Below are 20,852 nucleotides of genomic sequence, written 5' to 3'. Positions count from 1 at the left end.
TGCTGAGATTATAGTCTGCATTGTCGCACACTGCTTGCATTTCTTTCTTGAAAGCATAAATTCCTGCCTTCTGTCCCCAGAGATTTAGATCCAGTTTGTCTAGGGAAGGACGCAATAACGTGGTTTTATGTTATTTTTAATGAGGGAAGATGGACTAGGAGGGTAGCTTGGGAATCAAACCCTTGTCTTGCAAGGGCTCTGGGTTTGGTCCTCAGCCCTGAAAAGCAACCATGTCCAGTGATACATGCTATGGTAAAAGTGAATTTAAACAACACAAAGGTTTCGCACACACAGACACAGACACAGACACAGACACACAAACACAGATACAGATACACACACACACACACACACACACACACACACACATTTTTATTCTGAATTTTGTATAAATGAGTGTGTGAACTGCTTATTCATGCTCTTGTCCTTTTCTCCTATTGGGCTAATCACCTTGTGACCATTAGCTATAATCTAGTATAATCTCTTTTTGTATCTCCAGTTTTTTGTTTTGTTTTGTTTTTGTTTTTGTTTTTTTTAAGACAGGGATTCATAGCCAGGCTTTGGTGGCACACAACTTTAATCCCAGCACTCAGGAGGCAGAGGCAGGTGGATCTCTGAGTTTGAGACCAGCCTGGTCTACAGAGTGAGTTCCAGGACAGACTCCAAAGCCACAAACCCTCTCTCTCTCTCTCTCTCTTTCTCTCTCTCTCTCTCTCTCTCTCTCTCTCTCTCTCTCTCTCTCTCTCTCTCTCTCTCAAAACCAAACCAAACCAAACAAACAAAAGGCAGGGATTCATATAGTACACGTATAGTCTTGAACTCCTGATCTTCCTGCCTCTGTCTCCCAAATGCTAAGATTACATGTGCTTGTTTCTTTATTCTGTTTTTCAGTGCTGTGACTGATGCCAAACAAATGACTCCAACAGGTGAAGGCTACATTTTGGCTTGTTTCTTCAGTCCCTTGCGATGGGAAGGAAGTCCAGTGTTTGACAGAGCAGAACTCATGCCACGGCATCCAGGAAGCAGAGAGAACCTCTGCACTCTAGGGGCTATCTGCTTTTCCTGGGACTTCGTTGGGGGCTCCAACCTTACACTGGGGGTGGATCTTCACCCCTTAGATTTCCTTTTCTAGGAATGCACCCTGCAGCCCCTACAGATGCCTGAGAAGTGCCTTTTGCTAACCTCAGGCACTCCTCAGTCCAGCCAAGTTGATAATTAAGATTAACCATAAGCCTTTGTCAAACTCACACCCAAGCATATCTCCCTAAACAATAACACTCTGTTCCTGGCCCTGAAAAGGGTCATGCCCTTCCCATAAGGCAAAGTGCACGCAGTTCATCTCCGTGGGGTCTCACAGTCTTAATGGTTCCAAGGACCGTCCAAGTCTCCTCTAGGAGTCCAGGCAACTTCTCAGCTGTGATCCCCAGTAACAACAAAACCAAGTTACGTGTTCCCAAGACGGCGGCACAAAGTAGACTTGCCCTTTTGGGATTGGAAAGGAGCAAAGGGAAACGGAACCAAAGCAAGACCAAAGCCCAGCATGGAAAACGCTAAATCCTGGCAGCTCTCTGCCTGGCGTCCTGGTCATGTGGTGCTGATATGTAACCTCCAGCAGATGTCAACAGCTGGCCTCTGTGGTCTGGTCAGTCTCAGCCCACGTGGCGTGTCTTTGACTGACTCTGTTTGCTGCCTGTGGCTTTTTGGTGATAGACATTCTAAGCTCTTGACCTTTTCAACATCCCAGGGGTCCTCACCCTTACAGCATCACACATCATCCTTGGGGTGGGGGGCTGTCTTTAGGGACTCTCACCCTGTCGTGTGCAGCCTGTTCTCCCAAACCTTGCTTTGAGATCTGTGAGAGAGCCTTCATGAGCTGACAGCTCTGCAAAACCAGCACCACAGGACATCCCTAAAGTTTGCCACCAGCTCCAGCGGTAGCTAAACCCCGCCCACCCACCCACCCACCCACGGTTGCTGCAATGGTCCAAGTGTCCGGATGGGTGAAGACGGAGGAATATTTTCCTGCGTAGCCCTGTGTGAGCAGGCCATCCTAGAATTAATTCTCTTTTCAAAGCAGAGGCTTTCCAGTGAGTGTCTAGCTTTATCCCCTGGTGCCTGCAATGCAGATAACCTGACCAGTTCCTCAGAGGCCTCCAAGAGGTCTTTATTATCCCAATGCAAAACACTGTCTCCTTGCATCTCTGCAGCCAAGGCACTCTCCTTGACACCAACTTTATTGTACTTCATTTCTGGGAAGTTTTCAAGCCGCTTTTAAAGAGAATCTCATCTCCCTGGCTGAAGGCTGACTGTGGCAAGTCCACCACAGCCTGGATGTTGGATTGCCTTGAAATCTCCTCTGTCAGATCAATCAATCTAATCATTTTTGAGCCCAGCCTCTGTCGGTGAAGAGACACCATGACCACGGCAACTCTTATAAAGGAAAACATTTCATTGGGCTGGCTTACAGGTTCAGAGGTTTAGCCCATTGTCATCGCGGTGGGACATGGCGGCGTGCAGGCAGACACGGTGCCGGAGAAGGAGCTGAGGGTTCTACATCTGGATCCACAGGCAACAGGAAGAGAATAAGATAAACACAAAGGCGGCCACCTTGGCAAACAAGAACGATGAAGATCGGATTACCTTCCCCTGTTCCATTGTCCACATCGCAGGATCTGAAACTTGCTAATTTCAGGATAGAAAAGACCATGGGTAAGGAATAGAAGCCCATGTGCTCAACCCCACAGGGCATTAGTGGAGGAAACGGAAGAAGGCAATATGGGAGCCTGAAGGGAATGGGGAGATGCAAAAAACTGGGGATGTGTTAGAGAGGAAAGGTCTTCTGACCTTGGTGCAGGAGAGTCACTACACAGCCCCAGTCTGGGGTAGGGTAGGGAGCAATCTGGGCGGGGGGGGGGGGGCTGGCCCCTTCACACTCTTTGGTATGGACAGGAAAGCTGACTCTAGGGTGGAAGGGAGGCCTGAAGACACTATTCAGTGGTTCAGAACTTGCCTAGGATTGCAAAGTTGGATCTCCATAACACACACACACACACACACACACACACACACACACGCGCGCACACACGTGCACACACACACACGCACACACAGCTGGCAATATTGAGCAGTATGTACTAGGGCACTATATACATTGCTATGGACTCAGTATACTTTATCTGCTAAACCGCCAGACCATCTGTCCAGCATCTTCCTTTCCCGATGGCTGTGTACAGGAGGGTTGTGTTAGCGGTTACAACATTATGTACTTGTATGAAAATGCCCTTAGTGCCACAGACAAGGAGCACATACCAATAAAAAAGAGAAAGAAGAGCACGCCTTTAATCCCAGCACTCCAGAGGCAGAGGCAGGCAGATCTCTGTGAGTTTCAGGCCAGCCTGGTCTACAGAGAGAGTTCCAAGCCATGCATAGTGAAACCTTATCTCAAAAAAGAAAAAGAAAAAACTAAGACAGAAGTTGGTACTGGGGACTGGGGTATTGCTGTGATGGGCCCGACCATGTGGTGTTTGCAGGACTGTGAACTTCAGGATTTCAGATTAGAAAAGCAGTTGAACCCTTCAAGTGGGCCTTAATGGGCCATCCTATTAGGAGTATGGAAGACCCTGGTGCTGAGGGTGATTTAAACCGGGGAGGCCTGGCTCAAGAGATTTCAGAGGAAAAGAACGTTAATATGTAGCCTAGAGACCGCTCTTGTGATATTTTGGCGAAGGTGCCTGTTTTCTGCCCTTGTTTAAAAAAAATCTGCCTGTGGCTAAATTAAAGAGTTATGGAATAACAGCTTTCACAGAGATTTCAAAAACAACCTGGCGTGACTATCAGTAGCCAGTCCTGTGCACATCTAACACCTTCTCTGGCTTCCAACAAAAAAGAAGTTAATTTTTTTTTTTTTTAAGTGAGGGGGAAATGAATACAAAGTCAGGGGTAATCCAGACATCATTCCCCTGGAGATGGAAATGTGGGCACATAGCTACCACTTTCCTTTTCTTTAATGCGCACAGGTGTTTGCCCACATGTATGTCAACATATCCATGCCTGGTGCCCTTGGCCACATGCTGACAGACAAGTGAAAGAGTGACATAGTTCACTCTTTCAGATTTCTAATCTGAAATCCGGAAGTTCACATTCCTGCAAATGCCAGAAGAAGGTGTTAGATGCCCTGGGACTGGAGTTACAGACGGCTGTGAGCCACTGTGTGGTTGCTGGGAATTGAACTCAGGACCTCTGGAAGAACAGCCAGTGCTCCTAACCCCTGAGCCATCTCTCCAGCAACCTTAGCTGCCACCCTGATCTTGAAACTTCGGAGTGCATGTTCATTGGTGGTGATGTTGGAGGTGGCGGTGGCGGCAGTGTCGGTGGTTCTCTCAAGGCCATGGCACCTGTGTGCATCCAAAGTTAGGTTTCTGAACAAGGACCCAACAGGAGCTTGGGGAGAGCTGGAGAGGAGGGAGCCTGTCTGCAGACAAGGAATGAAGACAGGATTTTAAAGAGTTGTAGTATTAATCTCACGTACTGCCGGCTCCCTGTAGTGATATCTTAGCACCAGCCAGTTCCCCACGGCACAATTATAGAACAGCTTTATAAAGTGAGTCTTGCTGGATTTCTTTCCCATGGTCTGGAGATAGTTTGTGAACTATGTCAGTCTTTCACTTGTCTGTCAGCATGTGGCCTTAGTGAGGATGCTCCAGAGATTTATTGTTTTTTGTATAAAATATTCAAGGTCGCATCTAACTCTGGGTCGTTGGAGCGATTATATTTGCTCTAAATATTTAGTGCATTTGCGAGGGTTTGGGCCACTTGGCACACTGAGATGCTGGTATTTTATCACAACTCCAAAGACCTCGGCACTGACTGGAAAAGATACATCAGCCCCAGGAATTTTCAGAATTAGTTCTTAATTAAATTTCCTCTATATTCCTTCTTTTGCTAAGCATCAAAAAGTTTCACATTCCAGTGTGTGTGTGTGTGTGTGTGGTGTGCGCGCGCGCACGTTTAAGAACTGTAAAGTCCATCTTATTTTTAGAATGAAGTTAGTAGCTAGACTGGGAGCCCTAGGGTTGGGAGAGCCTTGACTGTGTTAGGGATGTTGGGTAGGTCAAGGCCTCTAGTGAGGGAGGGGCACCAGAGGCTGACCCCCCGGTGCAAGCTGAACCGTCCAGCTGCAGCCTGCCTGTCCCACCGGCCCTGCAGGAGAACACAGTGTGATCTCTGTAAGATGAAATGGATCTCTCTGTACGGTCCCAGCTTTGTGCTGAGAGGCTGGTTTGGAAGACAAGGATGTCAGCATTTGCACTGGTGAGCTCAGCTTCCCGTGTCTGTGATTTTCCAGAGTGACCTTGCTTATTTTTACACAGCGCACGATGCAAACTGGGGTCCTTGAGCCATGAATAGTAGTTGTTTCATGATTCAGCTGCTTTTACACACACACACACACACACACACACATATACACATGTACACATATATACACACATACACATATACACACAGACACACATATACACACACACATATACACACACACATACACACACAGAGACACACACACACACATACACATACAGACACACACATACACTCACAGACACACACACATATTCACACACACACACACACACAGACACAGACACATATACATACACACACACACACACACATACACACATACACACACAGAGGGAGAGAACACATTCAGTTTCCTCTCCTCTCTTTCTTCATTTCTTTGAAATGTTGGGAATGAAGACCCAGGGCCTCGTGTGTGAGAGGTGAGTTTTCTAACACTGAGCTATACCCCGGCTCTCATTCCTACATTTCAACTTTGCTGATCTGAAAACTTGGCCAGCCACATGGAAGAGTGAAGACTTAACCTAGGTTTACAAACCCCCTGAAGCTATGCCCTCTTGCAGGCGGATCTCTGTTAGTTCGAGGCCAGCCTGGTCTCCAGAGCAAGCTCCAGGACAGCCTCCAAAGCCACAGAGAAACACTGTCTCGGAGAAAATAAACAAACAAACAAACAAACAAAAGACGAAAAACAAACACACGTGTTTAAGCATTGTTTTGAAGCAAGGACTCATTGCACAGGCCAGGCTGACCTGGAACTCTCTATTCTCCAGTGTCTGATTTCTGGCATTGTAGGCATAAAGATACTCATCTCGGAGAAGATTTTAGCCCTCTTTACCTTTCCCAAAGGTAACTGCAATGACAAACGTGTTTTTGAACCTATTGATTAGACTCGGGCTTGCATCTGTAGCTCTGCTTACCATGCTGGAGTGTTGAGCTTATCATCCTATAGTTCACTTCCCTCATTCAGATTATAATTTTGAGATATTCAGCCAATGCTTTGTGAGCTAGGGATGTAAGTCAACAAGGTTAGCATTTACCTACTGCATACCTACATAGCTCTGGCTCCATCCCAGAACTTAAAAAACAAATCTAGTTCATACTTTTGTGCATGCTATTTTGCAACTTAACACGTAAACGGTCCCATTTCTTTATCACTAACAGATGTCTGGAATGTTTTAATTGCTTATTTCACCAACAATGCAACAATACCCTTCTCTGTTTAGTCCCCTGGTGAGAACATCTTTCTAGAGTGGAAAGCCAGGAAGGGAAGTGTTGGGTTATAGGGTACACACACGATCCCATTTATTAAATGCTGTCGACAGTCTCCAAAGGGTAGGGTGAAAGTGTCCTCTACTCCAGCAGCGTCCAAGATTAATTGAACTCTTTGCCCTGGAGTCTGATAAAAATAGACCTGGTCTGGGACCTGGGGATGACTCAGCGATCGCACCACACAAGCCTGATGACCTGAATCCTGGAACTCACATAAAAAGCCAGATACAGTGGTTCACATCTGTAATCCCAGAACTCCAACATGGGAGGAGGTGGACACAGGAGAATCACAGAGCAGGAGACCCTGTGTCAGCACGGGAGAATCGACTGGAAGTTTGTCCTCTGACCTCAACATGTGCCATGGCCCACATGCTCTCTCTCTCTCTCTCTCTCTCTCTCTCTCTCTCTCTCTCTCTCTCTCTCTCTTCCTAATTAACTAATTAGAAAGTATGTGCAGGGTCTGAGACCTGTTTCCTCCCACCCTCCCCATCTTTCCTTGATCCTCGAGACCATGGTAACTTGATGGCTGGGGCTGTTGTGGGGTTGTGTCCCAGGCCACTCGTTAAACCTCTTATCTTTACATTCCTCTGACTTGATAAACCAAGTGGAAACTTGATTTTGCTCCCACCAGTCCTCTAATCTCGATCCATCTTGCCTCAGGAGGGTGTTCTCTTATTGAGCAGTGATGCAGCCGACGGTTTTGTTACCTAGGTTTGACCTCGGGTTACCTAAGGTCTGCATGGTTTCTTATGTTCATGTAATGAGGGGGACGTCCTTCTGTATATATGTTTCTCTTATTGGTTGACGAATATAACACTGTTTGGCCAATGAAGCAGGAAGATAGGGACTAGGAGACGAGGAGAATTCTGGGAAAGGCAGGCAGAGGAAGACCAAGAAACAGTCGCCATGGAGGCCGCCAAAGGAGTAACAGGTCTGGACCCTTCTCCAGTAAGATACGACCAAGTGGAAATACTTAGATTAATAGAAATGGGTTAATAACTAAGACAGAGCTAGCTAATAAGAAACCCCAGTCACCAGCCAACAGTTTTAAAACTAACAATAGTGTTCGTGTGCTTATTTGGGGCAAGGTGGCAGCGGGACCAGGTTGGCAGGAGAGAACCGCCTGCAACATTCATGGTTCATCAACAGATACTGCTGAGCGCCTGGGGGAGGACTGGCAAACGTGAAGGAGACATGCTGCCTTCTGCAGAGGTGTAGTAGCTACTCTTCTACTGCTGTATAAACCACCACGACCAAGGAAACTAATAGAAAAAAAACCAGTTTGTTTGGGTTTCCAGTTCCAGCAGAAGTCGCAGGTGGCAGACATGGCAGCTGGGGTAGCAACTGGGAGTTTACATCTTGAACTGCAATCGTGAAACAGAGAGAGTAAACTGGAAATGGCGTGTGGCTTTGAGACCCCAAAGCCTGCCTCCAGTGACATTTGTCCTCCAGCAAGGCCACATCTCCTAACCATACCCTAACGGACTGGGGGACCAAGTATTCTGGACTGTGGGGGACATTTTTTTTTTTATTATAGTGTTTTTTGTTTGCACACCAGCAAAGGGCACCAGAGCTCATTACAGATGGTTGTGAGCCACCATGTGGTTGCTGGGTTACTCGGGACCTCTGGAAGAGCAGCCCAGCCAATGCTTTTAACCTCTGAGCTATCTCCCCAGCCCCAGTGGGGGGACATTCTTATCAAACCAAACAGGTATGTAGTTCCTGTTTATCCCAGAGCCCTTCCAACCTGCCTGGACTGTAGCAGGGAGCTCTGAGGAAATACAGATTAACTCGCCCAGGCAGAGCTAGGATCTCAGCCTGCATCCCTCTGACTCTAAACACCTCTGGATAAACATAGCTATATCCTTGATATCTCAAAGGGTGGGATCCAGGTCTCCCTTTGAACACCCAAATGCTCAAATTCTCATCCCTTACACACACGAGACAGAATCGTATTTGTAACTAACCTGTGTGTCTTCCCACATACTTGAAATCATCTTTAGATTATCTCTAATAACTAATATAACAATTATTATATTAGTTCCAGACACCATGGAAACAATTACCATACCATTAAGGGATGGTGACATGGGGAACAAATGTCTGCACGTGTTCAGTACAAATTCAGCTTTCACTTTGTGATTTTGTGTGTGACATTGTCTCACCATGTAGCTCAGACCAGCGTCAAATTCTCAATCCTCCTCTATTAGCCTCCTGGGTGCTGGGAATAAATGTGTGTGCACCACACTCCAGGTTTTCCCTCACTAGGCACGGCTGGTTGACCTTGTAGATGTGGAACTCACAGACAGGGAAACTCAGCTGTTCTTATGCCTCCATGATTTAGCAAGAGCTCTCCCAGTGGAACTGTAGTTAAGAGGACCCTTTGATTAAGGCGTGAGAGGGGGCGGAGGGGAAGGGACAGCTCAGTGAGTGACAGCATTTGCTGATATAATGAATCCTATCCATGCAACCCACTGTGGAAGGAGAGAATTGGCCTATGTAACACACACACACACACACACACACACACACACACACAAAGCATGCACGCACGCATAATTTTTTTTATAAATGTAAAGGAATCAGTAGGGAATGTGGGAAGCCGTGTTACTGGAACTGGTCTAGAAGTCTTTTGGGGTTTTAATTGATCTTGGAAGCAGAGTTTGCACAGAGGCACAAGGCAGGAAAGAGCAGAATCCATTTGGGGAAACACGGATGTCTGAAGCAGAGGAAGTCGTAGGAGTGAAATAGGACAGACCCAGGAGGACACACTGGGTCTGGTCACTGAGGGATGTGAGTGACAGGGAGGGTGAGTCAGAATCCTCAGAGGCTTTTGGGAAGCAGCAAGGGTTGCAGAACTAGAACAGGACAGAAGGAAAGGAGAAGGAGACACGGCATTCTGGCTATGCTGTAAAAGACAGACTGGGAGGTACCAGTAGGATCCCGTTCTGCAGCACTCCTGGTTCACCTGTTCGGGTTTACCGATAATACCTTGGTGGGTCCGGGCCAAGGAATGCTGAAAAGAAAGGCAGCAGATCACACACAAGAGATTTATTGGTGGTGGGGGGGGGCATGAGAGAGAAAGTGGGAGAACAGGAGAGTGGTCTATGGTGGTGGGGGCCTTTTAAGGGGTACGGCAGTTGGTGATGACGTAGCTACTGGTCCTGAGTCACTGAAGGCAGGCTGGTGTGTTTGGGGGGCTGGTTTCCAACACCAGCTGTTCCTGTCTGCCAGCTCTGCCAACAACCGTAGCCCAGGCCTGCCATCGTCAATGGGCTGTGAACTCACAGGGATAGCAACTACAGGAGACAGCCGCTCTCCAGACACTGGCCGGGATGGGCCTGGGTTCCAGATGTCCTGTGGGCCTGGCCTGGTTTAGGAATCTTTTCAAGACTCTCCAGCTCCCTTCTCCTGACCTCTCCTTCCCTACTTCTCCTCCAAACTGTGGGAAACCCATTTTCTGGAGTGGATTCATCGTCTCGTAATTCACAGTGAACCTTCCTCCCCAAATGAACCTTAACCGACACACATGTTGGAAACATCTACTATATAAAAATGACAAAACTTCAAAAACAAAAACTGAAGAAGCATGATCGATTTTAGAACAAGCGTCTGGAGAAGGGGCTGCCGACATTCACAGGGCTGACTTTCAGTTTCAGACCCCGAGGCTGTCTCCACGTCACCTCTGCTTTTCCTTTCTTCCTCCCCTTCGGGGGGGGGGGGTCATTCCTTCACCTACACACCCATTTCCCTCTCTCCCTGCAGATTAGAAATTCATTTAAGCATTGTCTTAGTCACTTTCACATCCCTCTTTGCCAAAGTGTCAAGGCGGTGCAGAATTCCCAGAGGGAGCAATTAGCTCTGGCTGGCCGGGAGATCCCAGCCTGGAGGGGGGGGGGTGGGGGTTGCTGGCACTTGACTGGTGCCTACATGTCGGAACAGGAAGTCAATCAATGGGCAGGAAGCTAGGGAACAAGCTTGAACAGGCAACATTAATCTTGCAGTGAGTGCCAGGCCCGGGGATAAGAGCTGTGTGGAGCAGCAGGCAGTGGCTGTTCTTTCTCAGGTGGGGTGGGGAAACCGGGACCGAGCAACTCGAAAGTCTATTGGCTGGATCACCTACTCACATCGAGGTAAATAAAGAGTGCCTGAATTTGAGTCTTTAAGAGCCAATTTGTAAAAATGCTAGCTTCTCAGTGGGCGGTGGTGGCATATACCTTGGGAGGTAGAGGCAGGCGGATCTTTGTAAGTTCAAGGCCAGCCTGGTCTCCAGAGTGAGTTCTAGGACAGCAGGACTACACAGAGAAACCCTGTCTGGAAAACCTTAAAAACAAACAAACAAACCAAAAGGTAACTTCTCACTGTGGTTCTAGAACATGCAAAGAAAAAAAAAAAAAACGGAAAATGGGAAGACTTTGTTCAAGCACACGTGTGCATGCGTGTGTGTCTGTGTGTGCTTAGTGACGACAGAGGTCTACACTAACGCTTGGTTTCATGCTATCCTTTCTCTCAGCACCTCTCTCCATCAAGGCCCATGCTTAAATCGATGCCGAGTCCAGCTCTTCAGACCAGCTTGGTCTCCTTTTCTGTGACCTTGCCAACAACCCCTGCTTCACCTGAGTAGATAGGTCTACACCGGGAATCCCTGCGTCCACTTCAGGCACCAGCGTGCTCGCGGTCTCCAGCCACACCCTATGCTGCTGAGAGATAGGAGAGAAAGCCAAAGGAACCGCAGGTGAGCACATCTGGAGGGAGGGAGCACTGCAGGGAGTTGAGGAGATCAAAGGACGACAAGGTGGGGAGGCCTCTGATTCAGTGTCAGACAGGGCTCCCCGTGGGCGGATCCTTGTGACGTCTCCGACCGATTGGCTATTTTTCCATGACATTTGGAAGTGACGCTTTTGAAAATAGACCACGGCCTGTTTAAAAGCACCAGCGTCACAGAACTTACGTAGCAGGGATCAATATACCAGCCACCTGCCACCTTCCCCCACACCTCTTCCCAAACCCACCACAGGACCTGCCACAGCCCCTGCCACAGCACAGGCTCTGCCACAGACCTGTCTGAATTAAAAAAGAGAAACGTTTGTTCAGAGACTTCATTTTGACCTCTAAAAAGTAGTTTGGCCTTAATTTCCTAGAATTTTCTGGGCGGTGGCAGTGCACACCTTTAATCCCAGCACTCGGGAGGCAGAGGCAGGTGGATGAAAGGAAAGAAGGGAAGTGGAGAGAGAGAGAGAGAGAGAGAGAGAGAGAGAGAGAGAGAGAGAGAGAGAGAGAGAGGAGGAGGAGGAACCCTGTCCATGCAGGGCTCCTTAGGCGGTCCAAAGCCTTGAAAGAAATTCCCCCAGATGATAAACAGTTGGCACTGTGTCCTGTAGTGTACAACCAACCCAAAGCCGGCTGCTCCCCCACAAACATCTCATGTGAATGAAACTTCTAATGGTGATTACGTGGCAGAGAGGCAGGGGTCTGGGTTGAGTGGGTGCTAAGCAGTGACCACACTTAAAGGCAGCAAGCCGGGCGTTGGTGGCGCACGCCTCTAGTCCCAGCACTCGGGAGGCAGAGGCAGGCGGATCTCTGTGAGTTCCAGACCAGCCTGGTCTACAGAGTGAGTTCCAGGACAGGCTCCAAAGCTACACAGTGAAACCCTGTCTTGGAAAAAAAAAAAAGCAAAAACAAAACAACAACAAAAAGGCAGCAAACAATCTCCAAACCTACCTGCTGCCTGTCTTAGTCAGTGTCCTATTGCTGTGAGGAAACCCCATAGCCAAGGTATCTCTTATAAAAGGAAGCATTTAATTGGGGTTTGCTTACAGTTTAGTCCATTATCCTCATGGCGTCATGCAGACAGACATGGGAGATGAGGAGTAGCTGAGGGTTCCACATTCAGATCTGTAGGCAGCAAGGAGAGCCACTGGGCCTGGCTTGGGCTTTTAAAAACCTAAAGCCCACCCCCAGTGACACACTTCCTCTAAGAAGGCCTCACCTCCTAATACTTTCAACTGGTATCACTCCCTGGTGCCCAGGCATTCAAATCTACTACGAGCCTGCAGGGCCATTCTCATTCAAACCACAACACTACCGCGATTCTCAGAAATCTGAAAAGGCAGTGCTGTTTCTGGGGCCTGGGAAGGAAGGGAATCTTTGAAACTGAGCAGCCTATGGCCGAGCTGTTAGCACAGGTCCCAGGGGAAGCTCCCCAGACAGGCGAGTCCTGGCCCAGATTTCTTCCGGCTGCAGGAAGTCACTGCTCGTCACTCTATTGCAGTACATGGGAAGGCAGGAGCCTTTTGTGGTCTTTTTTTTTTTTTTATTTTTTGCTCTTAACTGACATTGGAGGATTCGCTGTTTTGCAACAAAACCCTAAATTGTTTTGCAGGATTTCTTCATTGTTTCAAGTCATTTGATTTTTGTTTTCTGTCGTAAAGGGTGGTTAGAGAGAAAGAGTATTTGTGGGCTTCAGGCTTAATTAAGTTGGAAAATTACATTTGATGTCATTCAGCTTTGGGCATGCTGTCAGTGTGGCTGTGCCATCCTGCCCTGTGTGGCATCTGGTCTCTTTTGAGAAACATGAAAAGCTCTCTTTAGTCCAATTCAGAAAGCTCTTGAAAGAAAAGCAAAACAAAAAACCCTCCCAACATTTTAATATTTAACAAACACCATCAGCAGCAAGCTCCAGTTTGAGCATGGTGACACATGCCTGTGACCACAGCCTTCAGGAAACTGAGAGAGGAGGGTCACCACCTTAATGCCGGGCTAGAAGACAGAGTGAGCTCAAGGTGAGCGTGAGCCTCGTGAGGAAACCTTGCCTCAAATAGAACAAAACAAGACTGTTTTGACAACCGACAAGGAGCCAAGAGAAAGTTAATTGTGGAAAAGTGTCTTAGAGCCCAGTTCTCCAAGACTGTGTCTTAGTTGTGGTCTATGTATTTACTTACTTACCTGGCAGTGCCGAGGGTCAGCCCAGAGCCCCACACGTTAGGCCAGGCTAATCAGACCGTGCACATATAAATGTCTTTTTCCTGGAGTCTTATAAACCGCTGTGCTGGTCAGCGGTGGTGCTGGGCCTCCATCCTCTTTTGTCAAAAGGACAAAGACTACACTTTACATTGGCTTTATTCTCAACAATGGGAAACGTGTCATTTCAGAAAATGGAATGTGCTATTTTGAGCAGAAGAGGTTGGTTTTACAGACAGAAAATGCCTGGCGGTGGGTGGGTGGTATGGACAGAAACAAGACAGGCACGGAGAGCACAGAACAACAGGGAATGGTCTGGTAAATTCCATCAGGTTACTTGTGGTTAGGCTTTTGTGTGGGGATTAAGGCAGACAGAACGGGCCTGTTTGAGAAATCTGTCTCTTGTCTGTCTGATGCTGACTTCTCAGAAGGTCAGACAAACAGCTCAGCTTGGTGACACTTGGTGACTTTAACTCCATTTTGATCTTCAGCCTTGTCTTTGAAGTCTGGTGCAAGACCAGAGTCTAAAACTATTGCCTCATGTAACACTCTGTAACCTCCAGTGCCTGGCACGCCCTGTGCCCAGCAAATGTTTGTTGCTTTATTATTATTATTATTATTATTAATAGTATTATTAACATTACTAACACTTGGAGGGTAGGACTGAGTTCCAGGAAATTCTTTGTTTGTTTCTTTGTTTTGTTTTTTCCAGACAGGGTTTCTCTGTGTATCAGCCCTGGCTTCCCTTTGCATAACACAAAATAGACTAAAACAACCTGATCAGATTTTTAGGCTAAAGCTACCAGCTTCCCACCTCACTGGTGGAGTAGTGTAGTCATTTAGAAACATGTCCCCATGTTCTCTGATACTTTTCCATTCAAACTGTGACACCCAACAGTTGTTGGGGACCATGGCTGTAATCTCAGTATTGAAGAGGCTGGAGCAGGAGAATCCCAAGTTTGAAGCCAGGATGGGCTTAGTAAAGCCAAGCCACACACAAAATCGTGGGCTGTACATACACAACTCCAACAAATAACCAATAGCAGAATTGGTGTACAACAGTTAAGAGAGGGAGAAGTTACTGACTCTCTCTCTCACCCTGGGACAAGTCAGCTCTCCTGGTCTACAGAGTGAGTTCCAGGGCAACCAGGGTTATAAAGAGAAACCCTGTCTTGAAAATCCAGAAAAGAGACAATTATGCCACCCATCTCTTTAGCATTGCTTAAGACAGTCCACCGGTTCTAGGGCAGCCTCTCCTCTCTGAGGGATTCTCCCATGGCCATATGACTCACTCCCCCAGGCAGAATACTAGGTCTCTATGCAGGCCAGAGGTCTATTGTCTTGACCAGAAGTTTTTACTTTAGTGCCCATCTAACAGCTTGAACATGAGCAACTGCACATTTTTAGTCTTGTCTGTTGGATCCTGGCGTGGCGTAGTCCAAACACTGACCTCCAGTTTTTATTTAACATCTGCAAGGATTCTCCCCCAGAGCTTTTGGAGAGGATATGGCTTTGATGAGTCATCTATTCTGTACTTGGGGCTTCTAAAATCAGCACATAAATTTGTGTCGTCCTAAGCTGCCAAGTTAGTGGCCATTTGTCAGAACATCATAGCGAAATAAATATTGTTTTTAGAGCAACTTTACAGAAGGACATAGTCAGGCATGGTGGTGCAGGTGTGTGAGCTCCTCTGGGGGTGGGGGTGGTCAGGAGTTCAAGTTCAGGGTCATCCTTGGCTATGTAGTAAGTATGAGGCTAACCTGGGCTATCTGAGACTACATCAGAAAGAAGAACTGACAGAGAGAGAGAGAGAGAGAGAGAGAGAGAGAGAGAGAGAGAGAAGACAGGGAGGTGGAGGGGGAGGAACAAACTTTCTCTCAGCCTGTTTTTAACACAAAGAACCAACTTCGAATAGTTACCAACGAAGCAGCTGAGCACCCATTAGAGAAAAGATTAGAAACTAAAACAAGAAAATTAGAACAAACCAGCGGCTCCAGATTCCCGCTGGAGAAAGGAAAACAAGTTCACGTCATTTCACATAGTGTTCGACCTCGCACAAATGCCAGAGCTCACGGAATTGGGTCAGGAGAAGCCCTCTCAGAAGAAAGCTGGGAAACCAGAAGCAAGGCTAACTCGGACGGCAGTTTTGCTCCGCCCTCCGTAGGAGAGACCAGCCCAGCCTGAACCAGCCCAGAGCAGTGACTGAGATGACAATTAGGAGCAGGAAGCTGGCCAAGCCTCTGAAAATCTGGGGATGAAGGGGTCCGGGTCAGTACCCTTGCTCTTTTGGAAGGGTGGGTCACATGACTGAATTTCTTTTCTTTGTTCCTTTAGTTATGTAGAAGCTGAACTGTCCAGAAAGCAACAACACCTCTGGGCTCTGAGGTGCAAACAGCAGGGGATCCGTAATCCTTAAAGTCCACCCTTTCCCCAAAGAGCCAAGGAGCCCTGCCTGGCCTACGAGGTTTAGTCAGTTTATAGAGCACAAGGGATCACATGCTTCTAACCCGATTCATTCTCACGAGGCTTGCCTTTCACAGAGGCAAAGCATGCATTTTTCCCAGTTACAAAAATAACAACTGCTCCATTCCATCAGTAACCATCTTCATCTTCTACAACTGTAGCACGAATAATAAAAACCCAAAGATAAGCCGGGCAGTGGTGGCGCACTCCTTTAATCCCAGCACTGGGGAGGCAGAGGCAGGCGGATCTCTGTGAGTTCAAGACCAGCCTGGTCTCCAGAGTGAGTGCCAGGACAGCCTCCAAAGCCACAGAGAAACCCTGTCTTGAAAAAAAAACAAAACAAAACAAAAAAAGAGACAGATACTGGGGTTCAAGCTGAAGATCAGAAAAGCAAAGCAGCCGGCCACCAGCTCTTACCTCTACTTCAGGCCAAAATGGGTGATCCTGTCTCCAGCAATCCCCAGAGCGCAATGCAGACTGAGCTGCTCTCCACCAAGCCTCAGACTGCAATCCTCCCTGGCCTTATATTCCTCTCTCTGCCCAACCATCTCACTCCTGTCTCCACCTCCCTAGTGCTGGGATTAAAGGTGTGTGATCCCAAGTACTAGACACATTGCTTTATTAGATCATAAGCAATGTATCACCACATACAATAAGATGACTAATAGATTTTCCTTCTTTTCTTTTTCTAATGTATTTTTATAATCTGAACCAAGGTATAATAATTTGCTCAACCAGCGTCTTGTTGGGGTTATTTGGATTGTTGAAGTTTTAGCTTATTTATGAGTTTGTATGTAGAACTTGTCAACAGATCTCTGGCTTGCTACATGCTGCTGGCACCAGTAAGGGCCTGACGGGAAACAGGTGGCCCCAAAACGGTGTGAGTGAAGGGTGTCTAACAAAGGGAGGAGTCATGGAGGTGCAGGCTGGGCATAGGGAAACCCGCTAGAGATGAAAAGTGCCTCGGGTTGACCTTATACCTAGAGTACTTCAGTTTTTCCATTTTCTGCTTCTCTTATGACCTGAGAGTCAAATACTATGTTTCTATATGGTTGGTTTCTTTTTATGGCTTGTCTTTGCCTTCAGAGGACTTGTCTTCTGTTTGATTTGAGGGACACTTTGCATTGTAGACATATCACTGTTGGTTTCTTGCCCCGAATTTTTCAGTGGGTTTATTTTTTTTTTTTTTTTTTTTTTTTTTTAGGGTAGTTCTTGCTGTTTTGATATGCAGGCATTCTGAACAGTAGTCCAATCTGTTCATCTTCGCCTGTCTTGCAGAAAGATGCTATGGGGGCTGGAGTGAGAAATGCCCCTCGTCCTGCCCCTTACACGCATAGGCTCTCACATTTGAGAGCTTATAGCCTCTCCCCGCTTCTAGTTCAAGCTCTCTGAGTTTTGTATATGGTTGAAATGTGATCAATTTCCTGTTCTAGCCGCCTGCCGCCATGCCTTCCATGGACATCTAGTCCTCTGGAAACAGACGCCAAAACAAACTATTTCTTGAGTTGCCTTTGGTCATGGTATTTTACGACAGCAACAAAAAAAGTAACCAACACAGATGCCAGTTTCAGAAAGACTATACATGGCACTAGTTGTCTATTTTAGAATTGCTTTCTTAACCTTTAAAGTGTATCTTCTTTTTTTTGAGACAGGGTTTCTCTGTGTAGCTTTGGAGCCTATCCTGGCACTCGCTCTGGAGACCAGCTGGCCTCAAACTCACAGAGATCCTCCTGCCTCTGCCTCTGCCTCCCGAGTGCTGGGATTAAAGGCGTGCGCCACCAACACCCGGCTCTAAAGTGTATCTTCTTAATCAGAGCTAGAGTTACGACTTTTCTTGTGAATCAATATTTATGCTAAGCCCAAATACGCTTCTTCTCCCTACAAAATACTTTGAATTGTTGATGCAGCACAAGCTGTCAGTGTGGATCGTGGCATTGGCTGACCTGAAGTCAGGAAGCGTTACTCTGCCTTTTCCTGGTGCTGGGAAGGGAAACCAAAGCTTGCACATGTTAGGCAAGTGCTACAGCTAAATCCTCAGTGCCAGGGTGGTTATTGCTGTCTTAACTGAGTTTGATTCTGACACTGGCGACCTGGACATAGCAGCCCAGACCCACAGGACACCTCAACTTTGGATGTCAGCCGTAGTCTGGGCCCCTGGTACTTCTGCCTATCGACCTATGAGTCAGAGGCTCCCACAAACACCTCCTCAGGTTCCATGCTGCCTTGAATGGCTCGGAGATCTCATGGAAAAACTTAAATTTAGCAGTTTAAGGACATCAGTTGCAAGATCCCCGGAGTACCCAAACCTGAGGATGTACAAGTCCTCAACGGTACCAAGGCAGCAGAGGTGCCTCAGTGGGTAAAGCACTTACTGTTCAAACATGAAGACCTGAGATCAGACCTCCAGCACCCACAAAAGGTGGGTGCGGCCACATTCACCGTAGTGCCAATGTTAGGGTAGAGCCAGGCAGACCCCCTGAGCTCTCTGGCTGACTAGTCTCATTTCAGAGACCTTATCTCTGAAATAAGGCCAAGAAGACATCGGATATCCACCTGTGGCATCCACATACATGAACACAAATATCCATACCAAAGAGCACAAGCACACACACACACACTAGTGGGGCACTTGTATATAGCCCATGTACATACTCCCATATACTTTAAATCATCTACACTACTTATTCTAGCCAAGAATCACATTGACCAACTATGATAGCAATAGTTATTACATTGGGTCATTAGGCACACTGACAAGAAAAACAAAGCTCTGTACATGCTTAGAATGAACAAGACTTTTTATTTTTATTTTTTCAGAAGCCAGAAGAAGGTGTTGGATCCCCTGGAACTAAAGTTTCAGACAGTTGTGAGCTGCTATGTGGGTGCTGGAAATCGAATCCCAGCCCCTCTGGAAAAGCAGCCAATGAACACCTGAGCCATCTCTCCAGCTATGCACCCTTCCCCACAGAACTTAAAAGAAATTTTTTCCACTGGGCTACGGTGGTGCACAGTTTCAATCCCAGCACTCGGGAGGCAGCTGAGGGTTTATTGAGCATGTACTATATACCTACCTCTCTGTCTTTGCTGCAACACTATGAATTAGAGACAACACTTTCACTCTTAAGGCAGGTGGATCTCTGGTAGTTCAAGACCAGCCTGGTCTACACAGAGTGCCAGGACAGCCAGGGCTACACAGAGAAACCCATTTCTCAAGAAACAAAACAAAACAAAAAACCCCAGCCCCTGCCAAAAAACCCCGCTAATTTGGCACAGATTTTGATGATGGGTGTTACTAACTCTGAGCCAGTTAAGCAAAATATTATCCTCTCCAAGAATTTCATTCCTCCTATTAGTAGGCAAAAAAAAAGTATTTTTAAGATTATGCTAATTACATCTTGAATTTTGTCAGCATAAATTTTGTGCAGACATCATGTAAGTGCTTACACGGTAAACTCCACTGTACCTTTTAGGGAGCAAGGCTCTGATATTTTCTACCTGGCTCTTAACAGAGTGTGGACCTAGAGGCTGCACAGCCACTATAACTGTGCCAGTTTCCTTTACGGTTAGACAACATGGCCGGCAGAGGTATCTGGCATGGGCCATGATGGCAGACATTGGATACTGGGTGTGGCTTATTAGTCATTACAAAATGGCTAACACCAGCTGTCCAGAAAACCCCCAAAACAAGCAGTGGCATACTTTGTTATGTCACTTTTGTGTGGGTTTTGTGTCGACACGGCCTTGAGGTGGGGTCAAGTGCCTTGGCTTCCCTGACACGATGGATTGTAATCTGAAATTCTCTCCTCATTTGTCAGGGTGCCTCGTCAGGGCAATCAGAAATGGAAGTAATGCACATATGTTCCCCAGCGGGTTTTATTGGTATTTAAGATTTTATTTTTATTTTCTGTGTATGAATGTCTGTCAGCATGTATGCGTGTGCACCACGCCCGGTGCCCACAGAGGTCAGAAGATGTCATCTTATCTGCTGTGACTGGAACTAGGGGGTGTGAGAGCCGTCACGCGAGGTCCTCAGCAAGAGCGACCAGCGCTCAAGACATCTTTGCAGCTCCATTTTCTTTTAATTTCTGTGCTGCATTTGGTTTTAAGGGACTGATAATGTACAGACCAGGACTTTGTTGTTGTAGTTGTTTCTTCGAGACAGGGGTTTCTCTGTGTAGCCCTGGCTGTCCTGGAACTTGCTCTGTAGACTGACTAAGCTGGCCTTGAACTCCACCTGATTCAAGAGTGGAACTGTGTTGTTCCTAATTGATAGTGTTGCAGCAAAGGCAGAGAGGTATGTAGTACATGCTCAATAAACACTCGCCCACTGAGGAAATGAATGAGAACTCGCTCTCACAGCGAAAGTCTGTGCTGTGATAACCGCTGTCGTGTTAAAATCTCACACGGAGCTTACAGTGTGCATGTGTGTGTTTGAGTCTCAGAGACAGTATGGCCAACTATGTGACTTTGGGGGAAAAAAATCTATACAACTTCTCTGTGTCTTGAGGGTCAGAGCAGCCCCCCTTTTGTAGGTTTGCCTGTAAATAAATAATATTAGTTCCATTTTTAAACCCCATCACCTGTCATTTCCTTTTCCTGTATGGTGGGAGTTTGGCTTGTTTGTTTGTTTCGTTTCTTAACCCAGCATACGCCCACAGTGCTTAACCACAATAAATTCTAATGGCCAGTCTAAGAGGTGGCAGGCACCCCTGTAGCCCCGGACACAACCCAAGAGTCGGAGGCCACGATGGGACACAGGGTGAGCCCTGATTCAAATGAAACAAATTCCCAACCCTCGTTCC

At 47.0% G+C, this 20,852-nt stretch overlaps 1 long non-coding RNA gene across 2 annotated transcripts; it reads left to right on the top strand.

Annotated features, from left to right (window-relative positions):
• Nucleotides 1–10,541: 10,541 nt before the first annotated feature.
• LOC113837397 lies at nucleotides 10,542–20,626 on the top strand. 2 transcript variants are annotated; one of them, XR_004771303.1, is made up of 4 exons: nucleotides 10,542–10,760; nucleotides 11,141–11,362; nucleotides 15,630–15,855; nucleotides 18,868–20,626. It is a non-coding gene; the product is annotated as an uncharacterized LOC113837397 (long non-coding RNA). The 2 variants fall into 2 exon arrangements; XR_003487971.2 differs by lacking the exon at nucleotides 15,630–15,855.
• The last annotated feature ends 226 nt before the right edge of the window (nucleotides 20,627–20,852 follow it).

This window comes from Cricetulus griseus, chromosome 10 (assembly GCF_003668045.3).
Source record: "Cricetulus griseus strain 17A/GY chromosome 10, alternate assembly CriGri-PICRH-1.0, whole genome shotgun sequence".
Taxonomy (NCBI): domain Eukaryota; kingdom Metazoa; phylum Chordata; class Mammalia; order Rodentia; family Cricetidae; genus Cricetulus; species Cricetulus griseus.
This window is presented reverse-complemented; position numbering and strand designations above follow the sequence as displayed.